This window comes from Calonectris borealis, unplaced genomic scaffold, assembly GCF_964195595.1.
Source record: "Calonectris borealis unplaced genomic scaffold, bCalBor7.hap1.2 HAP1_SCAFFOLD_123, whole genome shotgun sequence".
NCBI lineage: Eukaryota > Metazoa > Chordata > Aves > Procellariiformes > Procellariidae > Calonectris > Calonectris borealis.
Window position 1 is genome coordinate 196,249 of NW_027441511.1, and position 21,399 is coordinate 217,647.

The window sequence follows — 21,399 nt, forward strand, 5'->3', positions numbered from 1 at the left end:
TACTAATCAGGAAAATTCCATTTTTTTCATAATGTCTTTAGTAATACAATTGCTTCTTGGAGAATTACAGCAGTAACAAGATATTTCAACCTTGATGATTAGGTAATACTAAAATATGGATATGGTGCAGTAATTCAGATTATTGCAGGTATAATGAGCAATTTTCTCCTGACTTTTAAAAATTTTAACTCTTTTTTGGCTAAGGTTGTGTCTTTACGGTAAAGGTCTGCTGAATTTTTTGCTACCTGCCTTTGGTACCTACTCACTGCCTTGAGCCTTGCGACTATGAGCCCAGCGAAAGGGAATTTATTTTGAAAGTAAAACTGAAGACAGTCACCTCATTTAAACTGTTTTCTTGAAGACTTTATGTACATCTTTTAAGTGTTAGTTTCCTCCCTCAAGAGCAAACGAGGGAGACAGACAGGATTTTGTTCTTCAAATAAATGTAAGAAGTTCTCAGGGCTTGTCACTGAACTTCTATTTTCCGGCGGATTTTCAGTCTTCTAGGTGCCCGTTCTAGCTGTCCCCTCTTCATGTGAACCAGTAGTATGGTGATCACTAGTATTTTAATTTGATTCTTGTATTTTATGTTGCAATTTGATTTACTTTTGTGACAGACATATCAAACAATGCATCAGTCCAGGTTTTGCATGAAGCAGCAATCAGCCACTCTCAGGTTGGCATTAAATGGCTGTGTGGGCTGGATTCCTGAAACCACCTGATAAGTGTGCTGGTGCCTAGATATTTAAAACATATTTATGTATAGCTCTGCTGAGCGTGACAAGGCTTATATGAACTAGATGACTAAGTGGCGTTTCAGAAGTGGCATAGATGCTGCCAGGTCTCGCGATGTAGTGTCACAGCATGCAAAGATACCCAAATTAGAGGCAAACAAGGTCACAACTAGAAAACAAGCCAGCTCTGGAACGGAATTAACCCACCAGCCTACCCTGGCTAATTGGCCCTGCTGAGAGTGAGCGTGCTCATTAATCTGGGTGCAGCATCATCCTCATACCGACTTCAAGACCGAAGCTACTATTTTTGACAGGCAGATCGCTGTCAAATGTAGACGTAGTAATTTGTGCAGAGGCTCCTGACCTGGCATGGCACGGCAGGAGGGAACGGCACGGCAGGTCCCTGTTGGCTTTGGGTGACGTTGAGGCTCCTCAGTGCCCACATTGCCTCAAACAGCAGAGGCAACGCCTCGGTGGCGAGGTATGCCGGCCCCGGCAGGGGCCAAGACCTATTGCTGGCAGATCCTGAGCTGATAAACTCCACCAAGTCTGCTTGGCTCGGCTCCAGCCCTGACTGCAGGAGATCCAGGCAGGAGCAGGAGAGATGTGGGCTAAGGCGGTGGTGGCAGACGTCGGGGAGAGGCTCAGGGCGAGGAGGCCGCAGGAAGGCGCAGGGGAGGGAGTGAAGACAGAGAGGTGATAGCGATGGAGGCTGGGTTTAAAAAGTGAAATTTTGGAGGCCTTTCGGAGCAATGAACACCCGTCGGTTAACCTCCAGGAGTGCCTGGTGGACTCATGGCAGGGACTAGCAGGCTTTGTCTTCTCTGTTCATCAAAAGCCTAATCAAAACCAAGATTAGGTTCTTTTGAAAATCCATCCATGCTGCACTGGGATGGGGTGTTCTGCTCAGCACAAAAATATGCTTTGATAATTCATCTAATCAGATGGAGGAAGGCAGAAGGCAGTGAAAGCTGGGAGATAAAAGGGAAAGGCAAATCTGGCAGTCCATCAGTCCATCTTTAAGCTGGGAGGAAAGGCTGTAATCTTAAGGCTCTCCTGATAGGGTGCCCAGAGAAAGTGTCACAGAGTTGGGGGCTGATTGTCACCTTGCCTTGCAGCTCTGCCTCTCCATTGCATGCTTTCTAAAGTAAATTATTCCTTCTAAACCACATCCTAATACATCAGTAAACAGTGTTGGAAACTTTTCAACATCGTTTTATCCTGTTGTGGAAGCACATAGTAACCATCCAACTACTATTAACACATACTAGTTTGGGGCTCCTTAGACTGAGGCAATTTTGTACTTTTTAATAGAGAACTTTTGAACTTCGTAATATCCTTTTATTCATGATATCAGAATAGAATTTGTGTTATTTTGGGATATTAACTAAGTTCTTCACTCCTCTGAAGTCCGTATCTCTCTTGAATTTCACTGTGATGGTTGCTGGGTCTCTTGTAGGCTGACCTTTAAATCTGGGTTGCATCCGTGACCAGGATGATCCTCTGATGTACAATTCAGGTGACAATAGGCTTATAAGATAGAATAAAAGTTGCAAGTGTGGTGCCAGCATGGCCTCTTGCTCTCATGGAAAATTGGGTTGTTAACTGTAAATTAGATTATTCCAATCTCACCGCATTCCTACAGTACCTGGTTTTATGCCATTTGGTTTTGCTTACTACTTCATCAGTTTCTTGCTTTGAGGTGTTGCTTTTTTGGGGTTGCATGCATGTGCACATTGCACACAGAAGGAGCAATGGAAGTGACCATTCTGCAGAAGGGATGCTGGTATGTGTTGGTGAGACAAATAGTGAGATGTTTGTTAGAAGAAATGGAGTCAGTATGTGTCCGTGGCTAAACTCGCTTGAGCTAAACTGCACGTATACGGTATAAAGGCAAGACTTCCACTCTGGCCTTTGTGTTCAACGAATTGTCCGGACAGCAGACAGGCAGCAAGAGTCAAACCACAGTGGAAACCTTGATGCTGGTCAGCTATCTATTCTTGTTAGCTTCTTAGAGTACAGGTGGTTTTTTCAGCATAAAATGATGAGATTAATATAGATTCCTTGCCTTCATATTTCAACCAGCAAGAGAGCAATACGTTTACCTTGAAAGAAGAAAAGATATTGGTTGTGAAAAATACTCACTGGAGAATCCTAGAAAAAGAAAACTGTTTTACTTCTTGTTCTGTTATTAAAAATAATAAAGCACAGGCTCCCTTCCCTGCTCTGTCACAAAGAAATGGGTTCAGTTCTGATTTGAAGAGACTAGATTTAGGCAGCACTTTCTCAGCTAATAGGTCCAGGTACCAGCAAAGGAGTTTCACGAGGCTTGAATGATTTTAGAATTGGATGGGTAATTTATATTGCATGACTTATTTGCACTTTTGTTTAGCTCTGACATATTAAATAAACTCTTTTGGAAAGTGTGATTAATTGAAGAGACATCAGACATCAGGCTTTTAAAAAGTCCTCCTGCAATGGAGCTACACCACAACTGTTTTCCCAAAATGGAAACTCAAACTTTTCAACCAAAAGGAATCGAGTGTTAGATGTCTCGAAGATAGTCTGCTTTCACAGCTTTGCAAAACAGGCAGGAGGACAGACGAAAATGAGCACCCCTTGCAGAAAGCCAGATTCCACTGTGAAAGCAAACGTGTGAGTGAGTACCAGGGAACTCACACGAGGGAGGAGGGAGCTGCAGGAAATGCTTCAGTCACTGCCTGCACCTTATTACACACATAATAATCCAACCCAGCACACAAAGCCCTCTGAAATCAGCCTTCACATGTTCTGTCATTCAAAAATTATTTATTTGTAAGACATGCCTTGATTCTTGCTCACAGGCCGATGAAGCTGAAGCGTCCTCTGGAGCACAGATGTGTTACTCAGCCGTATTCTGCACGCACACATCGAGGACCTGCTCTGCGAGGCAGGCATGAGTGATTACAGGCTGCTCGGGGACCGGCAGCCTGCTGTGCAAACACAGCACGTCTCCTGCATTTTCAGCCCTGTCTCCCCCTCCCTCATCATATTTTTCCCTGGGGTTGCAGCAGTGTCAGTTAAGCCCAAATATTTTCTAGCTACAGAAAAATCATTTGAGAGCTCCAGGTGACACTGTAAGCAAACTGATGAGTTTCATTCCAAAGCAGCTGGCCAGCAGTTTGCTGTTGAGAGAAAATGCCAGGCAGCGATTCCTCTTTTTAATCTGCTGTGCAGTTCCGAGAATTGAAGACTCTTCGCTTTCTGTCCTCCACTGAAGAGATTCCTCCACAGCTCCCCATCTCCCTCTTCCCTCCAGCAGCAGAAGCCATCACTCTGCTCACCGGGTGCCCCACCCCTTCCCTGCTGCCCTCAGCCCGATGGACCAACTTGGATTTTGTCTCTGGCCCCCAGATACGAGCGTGCAGGGGATGTGACACACTTCCAGCACTTTTCAGACCATGTTAAAAGATAGTGACTGGGACTCTGGTGAATTAACCTTAACCTGTGAGGAGTCAACAGTTCAGGTGCAGTTACCTGGGCAAGGGCCACGGACACCTTGAGTTCTAGATTGGTCTTTTCCAACCTTGATCATTCTATGATTCTATGATTATAATATTGTGCAAGCTTGTCCCAGATACTACTTTGCTAATCTGAAGGATAATCTGTGTTTCTTCATCAGGGTGCCCTTCGACACACACACAGTGCTGCTAATTCAGAATATCTCAATGACTGTGATTGCCCGGGAGCTGCTTTAAGAAGCTTCTCAGCCCTTGTGCACGTTGTAGTCTTGTCCCTTTGATTTCTTTATTTCTACAGCCTGCTTCCAGGGAAATAAATATCAGCGAGGGCCACAGCAGGAGATATATATATATAACCATCTTCCCATCCCCTGAAGAGGGAGCTTCTTGGCTAAGAAGATAGAGCAGCAATCCCATAGGAATGGGGACCTGGGAAGTCATGCTCGCCCATGGCCCCATTACCCATCGAGTGCAATGGTCTCGCTAATCCGTGCACCTCCGTTTCTCCACTCCTGCAAAACTGGTCCTGAAAAAGTCCGTGTGTGTTTCAGGGCAGAGAGATGGCAATGTGGCAAAGTAAAAAACCCTGGAAGCTTTAGCTGGGAGAAGAGGTGGGCAAATGAATTACTGGACTGGAGGGGAGAAGGAAACCCAGAAGAGCAGCAGTTGATTCACACATAACTCAGCAGAGTCCGCTATCACCCAGCCAGATTACTGAATTATCCATTCCGAACCTGGACAGTTTCCAAATTCTACACTGCAGATTCAGTTTATCTAATTAAATGTGTTTCAGAGGCTTTGCTTCTCTGCATGCCTCCCCAGAGTTATTTTGCAAAAAATGTAGGAAAAAGAGGCAGCTACCAGTCACACCACGAATCCTGATTCTGCTGTACTTGGGAGTGCTGTTTAACCACTGGCCTGTAATTTGTTAATAGATGCCTTTATTAAATAGAATAGCCAAAATTATATTCAAGGCAAGATATTTGTCATCTGTGTTTGAGGCTTGGCTGCAGATGTCATGTAAGGCTGCAGTTATTTCTGGTTACTCCTTTCAGGGAACAGCTCCATGTCCTCTAAAGCCGGGCAGCAGCCCCCGAAGGCAGGGTGTACCTGGAAATTGTCTTAGCTTCTTTCTCATACACTCACCCCTCAACAGAAGATATCTGAATAGCTTGAGTCAAAATGGCTTTAAGAACAGGTCACAACAGCCTGTACAGATTCTGTAGGGATCTTTTAGCATGAGTAAATGCTCTCACCTGCCTCAGGCCATGCTCAGAAACATGTTGGAGTGGGAGCCCATGCACTATGGGGAATGCAGGAAATTTTTGACGTGACCGACTGACAGTCCTTTCCCCAGAGTAGGGAGGGCTTTGGCAGACCTCTGTCCTGCATTAGCCAGCTGAGTCTGCGAGCTGTATAATGGCTTGCTCCTTGCAGTATCTTCAGCAAAGCCCATGGACGTCACTTGAACATCATCTGTGCTTCCACCCGCAGCAACCTGCACAAAGCTCCTCTTTTGCACTTCTGCATCGCCCCTTCACAGGCCCTCCAGAAATCAGCCTGGTACAGTGTCTTCTGAGGAAAGAAATATTCCACTGTTATGTCCTGCCAGGGGAAGAAGTATGGTCTTTAAATATAAAAGCAGATTTATTACATGAGAAAAATGCAGGGTGCATTTTGTCAGTATGTTTTTAATACTTTCTGATTCGGAGGGAAAGTATCTTATTACAGCAGCAGTTGCCAAGTCAACTGCTGTGTCCCAGCCATCCCCGCGGAGGGGGCAGCGTGTCACCTGGATGTGGGCACAGAGGCCGAGGGGAATGATAGGGTTTTTTAATCGCATATCACCCCATATATTTAATATAGCCCAGGTTTTCAGTGGTTATTTACAGCCTGTTTTATGACTCCTGTGACATTACTCTGGATTTACTCCAGTTTTTAGTAGACAAGAGCTCGCATGTTTCACTATTTTGTTATTCTCAACCAAGAGGTCTGAAAAGGCAGTGAGGGTGGACTCCCAAATTACCGCGGCATAGCCTGGGAGAAGTCTGGTCGCCCCTTCCTCATTGCCTCGGAAAGAAGTCCTGGTCATTGGGTCACTGTACCCACTCCCAGGTTTCAGGATGTATCCACCAGGATTTCCAGTACAACCTCAGCCAGGTGAAGTGCTTAAGGACTTTTTAAAGCCCATGTATAGTAGAAAAGCTTGGCTGGTATACCTATACTTGTTAATCTTTGAGTTGCAATTTATAGCAGTAGGCGCAGGCACTTGCTGTCGTTTTACTGTCTGCCTTCTTATTTATGACCTTGTCCTCATACTCAGCACTAGAAATTGTATCTCTAATTCTTCTATATATCAGCCTGAAACAGTCTTTCAAAAATTTCTGTTCTACTTTCTGTTACCACAACCTGGCTCTGCAAGAAGAAACCTCTTCCATTGCTGGACGACTACAGGGTGTAAGTCCTGGGCTCTCCTGGGAGCTCCCCGAGGATCCAGCTTCAGGAGTTTTTCACCTTAGTATCCTTGCTTTGTTATTTCTTAAGGCATGCACAGCAGGTGTATCACTGCCTCACCACTGCTTCTGCGCTCACGTCTGCTGCAGGAGCTCACCTGGAGCCGGTGAACTTGGCCCAGGGGAATGAGACACTTCAGTCCCCTTCCTCTGAGCTGGGAGCACGGAGTGACAAGGACAGGTAAGTCCTACTACGCACTCAGCAGCCACCGTAGTCGTGCTACTCCTCTTCTTGTGTTTGACGGGATATCATCATCAGCAACAACAATGATGTGTTTTTAAGGGGTCTGTCACTTGTCTGTGGCTGAACTGAGGACAGAAATGCAGTGTGATCAGTGTCACTTACGGCTCTGATTAGGATACTACTGTGCTGCTACCAGTAAGCCACCCTGAAGCTTCAGTTTACTAAGCCCAGCATCTATAAGCATGAGTATGTATTTCTTCTCCCTCTTATATAAAGGGGAAGAAGTAAATTATTTCTCCTTTTGCTTTGGGGAAAAAAAAAAATCAGATTGTTTTCTTAAACTCAATAATAAAAAAAGCACTAAGAATGAGGAACATCAAGCCTGGTCTCCTCAATTTCTCTGTAAATCTCTTATGCATGAACCAGGAGAATAAACTGAGAATTTGTTTTTACCCGGCTTCTTTTAGCACTTAAGTTTGCAGTGTATATATTGCTCTGTAGTGAATGTGCTTGCTTATTACTGGGTATCTCCTTTTCCCCCCCGTATTATAGAAAGCGGTGCTATAAGCAGTAAAAGCATAGCACAACCTAGTCCTGTCTGCTACTGGAGAAGAAAAGTTATCCTTGCCCCTAGAGTACAAGCTTTATCCTGGGGCTGGGATAAGTGGGCTTGAGAGAGCCCTGTGAGAGGAGGAGAAAGGTACAGAAAACAGCTCTTGGGCCATATCAGTATCAGAAATGCTAGTACCCAAGTTTGTTTAATATATTCTATTCTTTTTTTTTAGCCAGCACAGACTTTTTAAAAAATCACTCAAATAGGGGGATTGTAGATAATGGACTCCATTTGGGAAAATAATCAGCTATTGCTCAAAGTAGGCATGATTATGCACAATTCCAGCAGGTACCTGTTTAGAGAAAAAAAAAGTGTGTGCAAGTGCATATACCACAAAAGCATGAGTGTAGAGTCTGGGAATTAGGGCAAGCAGAGGAGGAGATCATGGATGGTTGGCCTTTCTGGCTCTAACAGTCACTTTAAGTCCTAATTTCTCATTAATTGACAAAAGGGAGGAGAGCTTTGAGGAAAAAGTTGAAGTATCCCATCAAGGTGTTGAGGGGCACAGCATCCAAAGAAGTCCTCTGTTCTGTAGTGGTGGGGGCAGCTTCTGGTTTGGACTGGGACAGAAACAGTGGGTTGGCCTGTGGGATGGCTGAGCAGGGAGCACGGCTGCTGAACAGGGAAGAGACTCGTCCCCTTTCTGATGAATTTTAACATTCTGCTCCGAATATTAGAAAGTACATTTGCAACAGATGTTTCATGGGGAGAAACCTCTTTAATCCCTTCCTTCAGGCTAAATAGCTTTACAAAATCCTCCCCAGGGCTTTGATAACCCAGTAAAAATAACAGCTGAGCTACAGATGATCACTAATCTTGCTGTATGCGTTCAATCACAAAATGGACGGCCAGTAATTTCTCACATGTAAGGGGGTTTTACTTAGATATGACATAAGTTGCACTTTTAAAATCTCCTGGTACAAATTAGGAAATTATAAGATTGACTATGTGCTTGGGTCATCAAACATCAACCACATAGCAGGATGAATATAGGATCTACCAGGATAAATTATTTCAGGGCTGCCATAAGACTGAGTTAACAAGCAAAATATTACTCCATAAGAGTAGAAAAAAACTACGTCTGCATCCGAAATTATATATTCATATTGGGATCTATTTTGGATTAATGCCTTAATCACTGGAAGCAAGAAGGTCAGAGTTAGACCAGCACTGAGTAGTTCGGAAAATCCCAGCCCTGAAAACTGTTAAAAGACACGCAAGCAACTAGAGCCATATAATGAGAGATATTATTAACATTTTTTACTTATCTTGCCATACTGCCTGGAGGCCTAGGTCAGGAATTTGAACCTCCTTTGGGCTGGGCAATACGCATAAATTAGAGCAGACCTCTTTAAATTAATACAAAATACTGTGTTTAGAGACTGTTACATATTAGGAAATACGGGTTTTTTGTGCCTCCGTCTATGCCTTTGCCATTCAGAACTAGTAACACCTTAAATAGAGATTTTTTAGATGCAAAATCAGCAGCAGCACAAGGTCTGCCAAGAACCAGGTACAGATTAAACCACTGGCTTTAGGCTCTGCAGCTTCTGGAGTCTCACGGCGACACCAGCATCTAAATTGTTTCTAAACTTAGATTATTTTTAAAAAGGAAGTTCAGCTTTGCCCTTTATTGCATTGAGCTTTGCTGCTCTATGTAGGTCAGTGGCCAGCCTGTTGGAGCAGATAGTCCTTGATCTTGCAGAAGCCGATCTGGAAAGAAAATGAAGGCTCAAGAGTTTATTGGAGGGATCTTGCTAAGTGGAGCCAAAACCTGTTGGCACAGCTATTAATTATAGTTTTAATTCTTGGACTTTTAGAAGGCCAAAGTCAGCGATGTGTCTGCTAACACTGCCTGCCTTTTGCAGAATCTCTCACTTATCTCAAGGCCCCGTCCTACTCTGTACGTCCTGAAGTGTTTGCTTTCGGGATTTTCCAGGGTGGACTGGGAAGACAGAGTCTGCTTCTGCCCGGCATGTCAGGCTAGAAATGATTGCAGGACGCCAAGGCCACCACCTTCCGTCCTTTGGCTACTGGCTGGGCATAGCACTTCTTCGCCTGCGGCTTATGAAAATGAATGTATTTGTTTTTATTTACACAACAATAAAGGGGTTTGATCCTTCCTGCACAGAAAGTATAACTGCTGTCTTGGTTTAATGCCCTGAAAGGCAATCCTCCCCACGCCCATCTCATCCCCACGCTCTCTAGAAGACTCCTTTCTTTTTGCCCTCATCATCTTCTGCTGTCTTCCTGGGTGCTGCAGTGATTCCAAGCCCAGCTGCAGGCTCTTCCTGGGGCAGAGGCAGATAAGCCCTAGATGACACGAAGGAGAGCGTGGAGGGGAGAAAAGGGGTACCAGTCCTCCTGCTGGAGGGTAGATGATGACAAAGGTGAGGCAGAATCTCTTTGGGGAAGCAGGGGGGCACAGGGCATGGGCAATTCAGATATTTGAGGGACAAAACCAAAGCTGAAATGATTTTTCAAAGTGCTGCAGTGCTTCTCAGAAGGTCAGGCACATCAGTGCAATGTAGACATACTTTGTAGATGATTTAAAGCTTGCGGCATCCATTGCAATGGGGTATTGAAGACTGAGGCACCATCACCAGCGAAGGAGGATACGAGAAAGGGTCTAAAAGAAAAGTGGACGTGGTCTCTGCATCTTACCTCAAGGTGATGCAGCAAAAAAGTACTTCCTTATAATTCACAATTTCAGCTCTAAATATAGCCATAGGAATCTATTTTCTTTCTTTTATGCTGCTTCTCCCACTGTCTTGATCTTTTCTCTTCCTCTGTAAGCTCAATCTATTGTTCTCAGTTGAGATCCAGAGCTGATGGCTTGTTTGCTTTCATTGTCAAGTATTGCTTTCCGTTTCATTGCTGTTATCCTTCACTTGTACTTTGAAACAAAGGCACTATGTAACTAGAGAACAAATGATATCCTATAACAAAGCATCTAAGGCTCTTTTGTTGTTACCATGAATCGTCTTCTATCACCCCATATTGTTGACCAGTTGTGAAACTTGGTACTCTTTGCTATCAACTGCAATTGGGGACCCAGCATTTTTTCCAAATTGCTTTGAGGGCTTTTTCCAAGCAAGAATCTTAATCCCCACATCTTTCTGCCAAGGTCCATGTCTTGTCTGTTGACCATATATCAGCATTCCTGTAGCCTGGCAGGAGGAGGTCCCCACGTATAGCTAATATTTGATGCTGTGAAGAGATTGTGTGGTTATAAAGTGTGACACTTACCAGGTCTGTATGTTCTCCATTTCTTCTTATATTCTTTTCTAGCTGTGCTTCAGCACAATGTACATTTTCAGAGATCAAAAAAAAAATTTCAAGGGGAGGTGGGTATTTATTGCAAAAGATCTAGACACATTAACCCTCCCCAGGCAGTACAAAAACCAATTTTCTGGTTTATTTTTAGAATGCTATATGAAGCCCAGGCCTTTAAAAAAAAATTGTAAAAGAAATACAGTAATAGGCACCACCAGGACAGTAAATATACTAATAATTGGTTTATATTTATTTGAAGATGAGCCTTTCAAAGAACAGGTAGATTTAAAAAATGGCAGAGGTCACACCACCAGTTACAGAGCCCAGCAGCTACCAGCCACCACTAAAACCTTTGGTTTAAAGATGATCTCCTTCAGTTACAGAGAAGTCTGTGGGCAGGAGAGCGTGCAGCACTGCTGAGTCTCGGTCCAGTTGGTAGCAGGCTCCAGACATCATCTCACAAGATAGCAGCCTTCCAGCGTGTCTTGTACTGCTCTGTGTGAGGTGGCTCTGCCTCCACAGAAAGCATTTCCAAGCACATTGGGTGTTTTCATCTCTGAGAAGCAAAGTATTAAAGTGGCCAAAATTATACTTTACAATAGTAGAAACCTATGTAAAGCTACCTCCTCTTCCTATCATCTTGTCCAGACCCTCAAGGCCTCGTCTGTGAGCTGGATGGTGGGGGTGATACTTGTCTCCCCGTTCAGGGCTTAGCAGCCTCGCTCAGTATTTTCTGAAGGACAGTTGTCACTACCCGCACGCTGTTGTCGGCACCTGGTAGGAACTGTGTTCCTGATACCCCAGAAAGCTGATCCAGAGGTCCCCTGGATCTCTCTAAAAAGCCTTCCCACAGCTTTCCCGAGTGCATGAAACACTCCTATGGAGGAGAGCTTAATCCAAAAGTGGGATTGCAGGAGGAGACCCAAATGGACCGTGGACTTGCTTGGTGGACAGCAGCACCACACTCGTTATCCCAAAAGAATTATTAAACAGATATTTAAAGCTGTTGAACTGTCTTTTGAAGAGCCATCCTTTCCTAATCAAAAATATCAGGAAAATAAAATTATTTGTTCTTCTGCTTTCATTAGCACTGAGCTCTGCAGAGGACAGGCTGCCCATGGAGAGATCTTCAGCTCATGGTTCTGTAGACAAAATCACACAGAAAGTAAGTTAATATTTCTTTGTTTTTATTGCTCTAAAACTGGGAGCACTGCAAAACCAAACCTAAAGCACAGCTTTGTTTATCTGAACCCTGCTGCAAACCAGTCCATTAATAAAGTAATTGGGCATAGCCTGAGCAAATTGGAAGCAACCGTTGCTTATATTCAGCCCCTAATGTGCTCATTCTCTGAGGGCGAAAAGACTGAGCTGCCATGCAGCAGTGCGAGACTTGCTAGAAAGGTCGACGTTGTGCCGGCTCAACTGCGAGCCAAAATAGCAGCCTCCTCTATCAAGAGGAGGACGGTTCTTTTGCTTGATTTTTGGGGACTTAGCAGGAGAGAAATGCTTTGGTTTGTTATTTACAAAATCAACCACGGAGCGGCTTTCCGCTGAAAGGCTCCTTCATATTCGGGCAGGAAAAAAAACAGGAAGGAAAAGAAGGAGGAAAACGCGGAGAGCAGGGAAAAACAAAGATACAGCTCAAAATCAGCTGGGGGAAAGTGTCCTTTCCTGCAGGTCTGCCTCACCCCGCTGCGCTGCCTTGGCTTTATCCTGCCCTTTGTTATCTTCCCTGCCTCTCCAGCTCGTGGAGATGAGACGATGTGCCTGCAGAATCTGTTAGCAAGGGCAGGCTGTCAGCGAGGGTCTGCTGCTGCCTCGTGACGGGAGAAAGCCGACAGAGTCTTCCCATCGGAAGACCGGTAGGGCAGTAGCTGAGTTTGCAGGAATTGCACTTGTCCCTGCCAAAACCAGACTAAAATCCTTCTGCCTCTGACATGATGGCTGGGAGTGACACCAGCCTGAGGTGTGTGGCTTTCAGTAAGGTGGCACATGGCCGGGCACCCAGCTCCGTGTTCAGACCACGTATTCTGCAGTAGCGAAACCAAGCAGCAGCCCCGAGTTAGCTCTGGAAGATGCTTTCCAGCACCCTAAAACGGCAGCTCTGGGCTTTGCCTTTCTCCCAGCCCTAGCCCCAGGCTGAGCCCCAGGCAAAGCACACGCCTTTGCCTCCGAATACAGAGCCCTCAGAGGACAAACCTGGCATCATCCCCGATTTACTTCAGATTTATTATTTACTTTAGATCCTTTCCAGCTCCCCTACAGCTGCAGCTCTGGGCTTTCTCTTTCTCCCAGCTGTTTCATTTGGGAAGTCAGTGATAGGGAAGAAGAGGTTATTTTTGTCATGGGAGATTGAATATTCATTTCCGACAGCCCTCTTAGTACCTGCAGAAAGAGCAGCAGAGGGCACAGGGTCTTTGGCCTTTTACTTCTTCTGCAAGTTTTACTGTTCAGCCTTTTAAACCTATTAACTTACACTGACGGATATGAAATCTCACCGAGAGTACGGGGAGACTGAACTAGCTGAGGTCAGCACCGGTAAGGAAGTTAATTCAGAAACACAAAATTGACTTTTGTGATGTATCAGTGGCTTTCAGAACATCTTCATCCGAAACTACTTGGTCAAAGCGTCACAGATTTAAATTACAGAGTAAGAATTGGAAATGAGGAGGAAGGAGGGAGCTATAATCACTGTAACAAGAATTTAGAGGCACTAAGGGAAAATAAATATTTGAACATTAAAATGCTTCCAAAGCAAACTCACAACCCTGGGATTTCAAGCCTTCATCAGATTGAAACCCTTCTAGGTAGCAAGGCTGAAACTGTGGCAGCGACCTGCAGGTTGGCTCAGTCTCCCTGTGCTCGTACTTACATCCTGGAGAGGAAGTTCTTGGCTCTCGCAGCACATCTCTGCTCAGCTTTCTTATCCATTTATTTTCAGGAGCCTTTTGTTTTTTCTGAACGCAACAGTCAATAGCTACCTAATACTTTAGGGACATACTTCTGCCTGTCATAAAACAAAAGATGATGTTATTGGCAATTACATCTAAATAGGAAACTATAAAATCACAAGGAAAAAAAATTCAGTGCGTTTATCTGGATATAAGGGAAAGGTTTACTAAGCAAAAATATTATAGAATATTCTGGTGCCTAGTCTTGCAGCATATATGGTGTATGCACCTATTGATCATCTGTTGGAGAGCAGCGGAGCTGTGCCCTTAAGAAAATTAAGAGTTTTCTCTCCCTTCAGACAATGAGCAGCTTCCAGAAGGGAGCTGTGACCCAGAGGTTTTCAGGTTGGCACAGGAGTAAAAAAAGTATTGACTGGGGGAAAAAAAAAAGGAATGAGTCTGGGGAAGAAAATGGCCTGAAAAAGCTGTACAAAAGCATAGTCGGTTACCTGCTGGAATGACTAATTTCCAGGTGGGTGGATCTGAGCAGACTGCAGAAACCTGTGTTAAGCCCCAAGGCTCTGCTCCCAGCACGTGGGAAAGGTGTCTCAGAAAGGGACCCAAAAGCCTGAGTCCATCCGTCGGGGAGCTGCATGCACACGGGCAGCAGCATGTAATGTCCCAGAGGACACCGGGCAAGCTCCAAACCTCGCCTCCAAACATTGCAGCCGTGAACCCTCTTTAGCAAAACAGGTATCTCCATCCTTCCTTCCAGGTATCTGAGCAGGAGTCAGCTTTTTTTTTCATTTAAGAGCTTCTCTGAGCACTGCTGAGTGGTTAGGGTGGGGGAGACGTGCCGGCAGGACTTTCACTCTGCCAGTGGTGGGCTGAGCATCACCCACTGGTTTATACTGTTGTACAGGATTGACTGGCTGCTCGGAGCAGAAGGAGGATGAGGATAAGGAGGAGGAGGAGGAGATGCTCCCTCCCATCCTCTGCTGCAACCTTTTCAGCCTGTTGCGGAGAACATAGTCCAAGAGAGAGGACCGGAGCAGCGACCATAGCTCTACCGTTAGATAGCTTGGGAACTTAGCTGGCAAAGAGTCTTTTCACTTATGCTGGCTGTGTATTTTGCATTAAGTAGTTATTGATTAAAATACAGAATTTGCCCTTATAGCATATCTGGGAGACAGACACTTGCACTGCCAGCTATATACTCCATCTACCAGGCTACAGAGATGTGCTACTTCTCATGCACCCTTTTTCAGGCCTCCTCAGCCTCGCTGGTCTCTGACGCGATGGAGGGAGCCGGTGGCAGGTGCCCTGGGCCTCCTGCCACCCTGGCTCCTGCTATTTAGTGCGCTCAGCTGGCGTGTGTGGGTTTCAGCCGAGGAAAGGTTTGAAGGCAATTTCCCAGCTCCTGCAGGAGCATTTCACTGTGAGGCTGTTGCATAAAAGATGATAGGTAGCATCTCCTCCTCCTCCTCTACCCACCTTTTGTAAGGAAACCAGCAGCTAAAATGTGTTCTGTAAAGAGCTTGATCTTGGCACTGTAGGTCGAGTGTTGAAGGAACATGTTGCTAGCGTGGGATGTTTGGAGGGCCTGGGGAGAGAAATTTCCAGTTTCCAGCCCCAAACTGGGCTTACTGGGGAGATAAACACTGTGCTTGACTGGGTGAATTATTTTTTTCCATGAGCCCGAGTGAACTTGAAGGTAAAATAATGAGGAACCTTTCCAGGTAAAAACACGACATAAGTGACCACAATGACTTCAGGGTTCGGTAACATTATGCCTATTTTCTCCTGAAAAAGATTTTAATATGTCATTTTGAAAACTGAAGGGCCTCGACAGTACCCCGCCAAATTTCAAAATGGCAACATCTTCATCTATAGAATGTATCTACTTGTTAATACAAATTTATATTTCTTCTGTATAAGATAACAAAAATACCTATTGGTTGGTTTGCTGCTTAACTGACTTTCTGACCTCTGCCTTTAAGCCTTGCCTAATTTGAAACTCATCACAGATGATGATTTCCCATATTGTCGTTTGCTAGTAATATCCTTTCCCATATCTTATTTTCTGTCAGCATAAGTCAAAGATGCCCTGCCCACAACTGTTAGCTCCTATTTGCTGAGCTGCTCTTCATGTTGTCTTTTCCTTTCTCTTACATCCGCTTATACTGTTTCTTAAACTATCTCATTCTAAGCAATACACTTAGGCCTAAGAGCTGGGATTAAATGGTAGGTATAAAACCAGGTCTAGCATCTCTGCAATTTGAACCTTGAATGAGAAAAGTTTACCCGGGGAAAGAAATATAGAGTATATTCTGGGTAAACTGTGGGTTCCTAGCGAAAATTAATAACTGGGGAAGAAAATTAGCGGATTGAAAGACATCCAAGTGACTCTGCTGAAATGCTTTTAGGTTAAATAATATATTCTGAAAAGTCACTTTTGTTCTATGATAAGGTGGGAGCTATATGTTAATTGCTTTTATTCCTGGATCATTTTCTCTCTGAGGTGTCATCAGTTGAATTTTCAGTACTACATTGGAATGAATATTCATCACTGAATTACAGCTTTTGAAAGATCTGCAGGGGAAAAAAACAAAACCAACCCCCTTTTCTTCCCCCTCTTTCTGCAGCTCTGAACATACACAGCTCCCTCCGGTGAGCAAAGACGCACACAGCATCCGTGTGCTCCCGGGCCCGCTCTTCGGGCGCTCCCGGTGTCCCCACCGGTACCGGTACCGGTGGGAGAGGGGGCCTAACGAGAGTTAAACACAAGTGTAAGAGTTCGCAGGATTGGGGCCTGCAGGAGCAATGAGAAAAGTAATATCCCACTCGTTTCATAGCCGACTTGAGCTGGTGGCGAGAGGGATAGCTCAGGTGCTCCTTCACGGAGCGAGGTGCTTGAGCTCATCACGGTTGGTTGGTACCCGTTTTGGGAGGTGAAGCGGTCACAAAGCAGCTTCGTGCTGCTGTGAGCAGAACTGCAGATAAGCAGAGTAAACCAAGTCTTCAAACGCCCTACGAGCACAGGTAAAACCTGCACAAAATCAGGAAAATGGGCAAAAAAGCATTAGAGAGTAAGTGAAATTGTGTGGGTAGCGGACACCGGGGGCAGGAAGTTTAGGAAATAAGAGTGAAATGTGGGGTAAATTACAGTATTGCTCACGATGATATACAGCTCTCACTGCCGAACAGCGTGCTTTAAAAATCCCATAGGTAGAACGGAGTAATAAGGTGAATCTCTTGGCTGCCAAGACAGGAGCTTTTCACCAATATGCTCTATAAAAGATGTGTTTTAAAAGCGATCTTAATGGGGTGTAGAATGATACTGCAATAAATTGCAAAGGGATTTGCAAATTACAAACAAGGGAAACAGCTTTTGCAAGGGTGAAACTGGGGTGCTGCAGCTAAACCCGACCGAAAGCCCAAGAGATGGAGCTTCTGCGTGGCTCTCGGTGCCTGCTGCTTCCACTGCCACCAGTGGAATGCTCTCAACGGGACATACAGTGTTTAGAGAGAAAATTGCTGTGACGTTAAGAACATTTCTGAAATTTTAAATCTTAACACAAATTTTTTACATTCTGTCTCAGTAATGATACAGGGAATTTTGGGCTCAGTGGGTAATGAAAAGGCTGCATTTAGTGCCACACAGTGGTAAAAAAAAATAATTTCAGTGAGGACGGATATTACAAGGCAACACAGAGGAATTCTTTTATGCACTAATGCTAAACTTGGAAAAGGAAAAATACATTGAAAAAAAATTAGGACACACCAATCAATTGTGTGACAGATATCACCTAAATTTGCTCACCTGAGGATGGTTTATACCACTAGCTAGCTACATATGCAATATATGAAATTCACCTCTGTAATTTATAATCAGCTTCCTTTGCAGTAAGGAGACTGCTTTGCTCATTTATAGCCTTGACAAAATAGTGAGGGATGTGATAGTGGAATCTGCCAGCCCTTGCAGGTGACGAGCTGCTGTGGTGGTGCATTTCCCCCCTTCCCCCGGGCCACCCTACCATCCCAGGAACTCCTGTTAGGCCTTAGCCACTGTGTAACGAGTTGGGCGGTGGAGCGTCCCTTGACCGTACCAGGCACTCTTGCATGGCTAAGGTGGGGAGCGACAGGAACGTACCAGGAACACCGGCTACCTGATCAAGGTAGGGAACAAGAGCAGGGGATAATTCGTCATCTCGGACAGCCCTGAAGCATTCCCTAACTGGATCATAGCTCAAGTGGAACGGTACCATGGTTACCGTGGAACAATTCCATAATTACTACTCCGGACCACCTCGGAGAGTGGCCAAGATGGAAATTTACTGATGGCTAAAGCCAATCATCTTGCAAACCTATAAACAGCGGTCCCAAGTGAGACCCTTTGAGTTCTCCTGGACTACAGCAGGCTGCATCCAGAACCTCCCTCTGAGTGGGACGCCTCTCAGAGCTCGCAAACTCTTGAGTTTGTGATATTCGGAGGACCGCCGGGACCTGGGCTGAAACACTCCTTGGCCGAGACACTCCTCGGGGCTCAACCCTTTGCCCGTTGGGAAATGCCAAGGCATTTAATGTGAGTATTTCACGAGACTCGAGGGGAATTTTTAACAGGTATACCTTTATAAATTTATCTAGCTTTAGGCCTTCATAAACTTTTCTAGCTTTGGTACCACATTCATATTTATATATATATATATTGATTGATCTGGATCTTTTTGCGCATTTATATGTACAACCACTAAAAAGTATAATTTGTAGCTCAATTGTTTTCGTATTTGTGGAAAAACTTGACTAACTCCTTTTGTAGCTGCCAAATTGATTAATACTTAAGTATTGTTGGACTCTCAGTTGCTGCTAAACACCCTTAACCCTTTAGATATAAACCGTTGCCTGGTCTGAGACGAGGGGTAGATCCAGCCGCACCTAGGCTCCTCTCTGAGAAGGAGTTTAGAAAGCAAGGGGGTCTGCTCTGAACCTCGTGACTCAACGGGAGGATCTCCTTATCCCTTTTGTATTAGACACAAACCGTTGTCCAACTCTTGAGACTAAGATTGGATCCAGCCGGGTCTTCTCTGAACCTCGTGACTCAACGGGAGGGTCTCCCTTACCCTTTTGTCCTCAATCTCTGTACAAATCATTCCAACGCAACTCTGACACGATTTTCTCTGTGTATACTTAATCCATGTAATAAGTAATAGAGTGAACCTTGCCATCGAATTCTGTTAAGTCACGTTTCTATAAAATTCTGTTAAAGTCACCTTTTGCTGAAATCTTTGTCAGTGATCTTTAAAGTGGCCTTAAAACCACTCATTCGTGACAGCTGCACGGCAGTCATCGGGCAGGGACATATGGGGTTAGAGCTGTAAAGGTATCTCAAACAACTGAAATAATATGGAGTATTCTCTGAAAAAAAAGGCTAATTTGGGATCCCTGGATTGGGAACAATTTTGCACATTTTCGTGATTAGTAGTTTTCGTGCTCAGGTAGTGCACAGAAATATTGCTGTTGCTAATAAAGCAAGAAATGTTACTTCTGCAAGTGTAATACATGTGACGCAATTTATCTCCAGCCATCCAGGAACTCAGCAACCCTCTGCGTGTTGTTCAGCATGACTGGGTGCCACAAGGATTTGGGGACTAGAAGGCAGAGCCCTGCTCAAAATGGTGAAGAGCTCAGTCTGTAGCAGCGCTGGAATGGGGACAAACCCCTGCTGTCCCTTTCGGCAGGGCGCAGACATGCTCACACGCGCAGGCAGACACACAGATGCACGCTTCCTCTTTCTCGAGCGATCTCTTGCACACGCAGACACTATATGAAGACTACTAGAGAATGAGGAATAACCGATCATGAGTTTTTTGTTGTATGTCCGTGCTAAGCTGGGAATCTGTTCTCAGCAAGGTGCCAGGGAGAAGGCGGGAATGTGGGCAACACTCACGGGTTTTTGGCTGGCTGTTAAGTATGGGCTCTGCCCGATTTAACTGTGACCAGGGGCTAACAGCACCCACTGCAGCACAGTTTGCAGCCGCACCAGCAAGCTCCTTCCACTCATAGCAGTTGTGGCTCTAACGCTTTTTGGGTGGGGGGGACCCCTTTGCGGGTGTCCGTGCCAGGTACGGTGCTGGTGTACGCCAGCCACACACAGCGTGAGGGGGACGTGGGACTCTGAGGTCTTACCGGGTTTAGACAGCTCTGGTGGGGACACAGCCACGTGCACCAAGGGAAGCCCAGCCCCTGGATCGCGATTGCTCCATCCGCCCCCAACGGCGGTGGGGCAGAGAAGAGCAGAGCCTTTCCCGAAGCAGCCGGCAGTCACATCCATTAAAGTGCCTTGGAACACTGCACCCTTGGTATTAGGAATAAAGTTTTAAGCTATGTTTAGTCCATTTAGTCAATACAGCCAAACCAAGGAACAAAAGGTAGCGAGAGGAAAGGGCAGCCGCAATGCTTAAAACAGGCTGAAATAATCTAATAGGTCCAAAAGATGAAAATTCATCTTGAAAAAGATGAATACGCTTAGACATGTATGTACGTACTCATGATTATGAATGGGTCGAACCTGTGGCTTAACTTCAGACTCGGGAAATGCAGCGAAACTAAGTTCTTGGTCCTGCTCCAGGTATGCGACTTGGCCTATTAGCTCATTGTACCAGGCTTCAGCAGGAAGAGGAGAGTTTTTGCAGTTAAAGCAGTGCTCTGCAGCTACACATCTCTTGTTCCTATGTTTGCTGTGCAGCGCGATCTCCTGTGGCCTCCAGCCGGAGCTGGAGCACCGTGCAGAGAAGTTGTGCCGCGGCACAGGGAGGCACAGTGCCTCACCTGCACGGCACATTTGTACATGCGGTAGGACAGGGAATGACTTGGCTCTTGGCATAAAATGGGAATAGCACCAAACAGGACCGTTCTGAAGCTAAAGGAACTAAAACTGATGTGTTTGCAGTTTGCACTGGGATGCTCACCTGCAAAGGGCTCCAAAATAGCACTTGGTTCAGTCTTGCTCCAGCTGCAGAGTCACAGCTGATGTCTGTTGCCTGCTCCACTGAAAGCAAAATCTTCTGTTTCTTCGCATAGACCTTTTTCAGGTAAAGAAGCAACAATCGCTGTCACTAGTCTTGCTTCACGTAAAAATATTATGGCATGCTATTTGCGGGGTATTTAAATTTATTTAAAATAAAACGGTTATAGTGTGCAACCCTACCTACATTGCCAATGCTATAGTAATGCTGTATTGGTACAAAAGCCTTATCATGTTATAGGAAGTAAATCCATATGAGCTGGGTTTGTTTGTTTGTTTTGTTTTTGGTTTTTTTTTTACCAGGAAGGAGCCTACATGGCAGCCTGCAACAACCACACAGCTGGGGGTACAAAGAGGCTCAAAGGCAGCCCCAGTGAGACCCGTTCCGTACAGCCATGGTGGCCACACGTGTGGATCAGATTTAGGCTGCAGCCTCCGTCAGCTGAAGCTCGGCAAGCTGCATCGCAGAGATGCTGCTGTATAAAAGCGGCCTCCAGCTGACTCACGGCTCCAGCAGCATTTACCCGTGTGCAGCCTCTGTGCTGGGATGAATATTGAGCCTTTTGGCTAAGAACAGAATTTTAAAAAGCAGAGAAAGAGAGAAACTACTCAATATGAGTTAGTGGGAGCCATTAAACCCAGGCTCTTCCACAAAGGAGCAGAA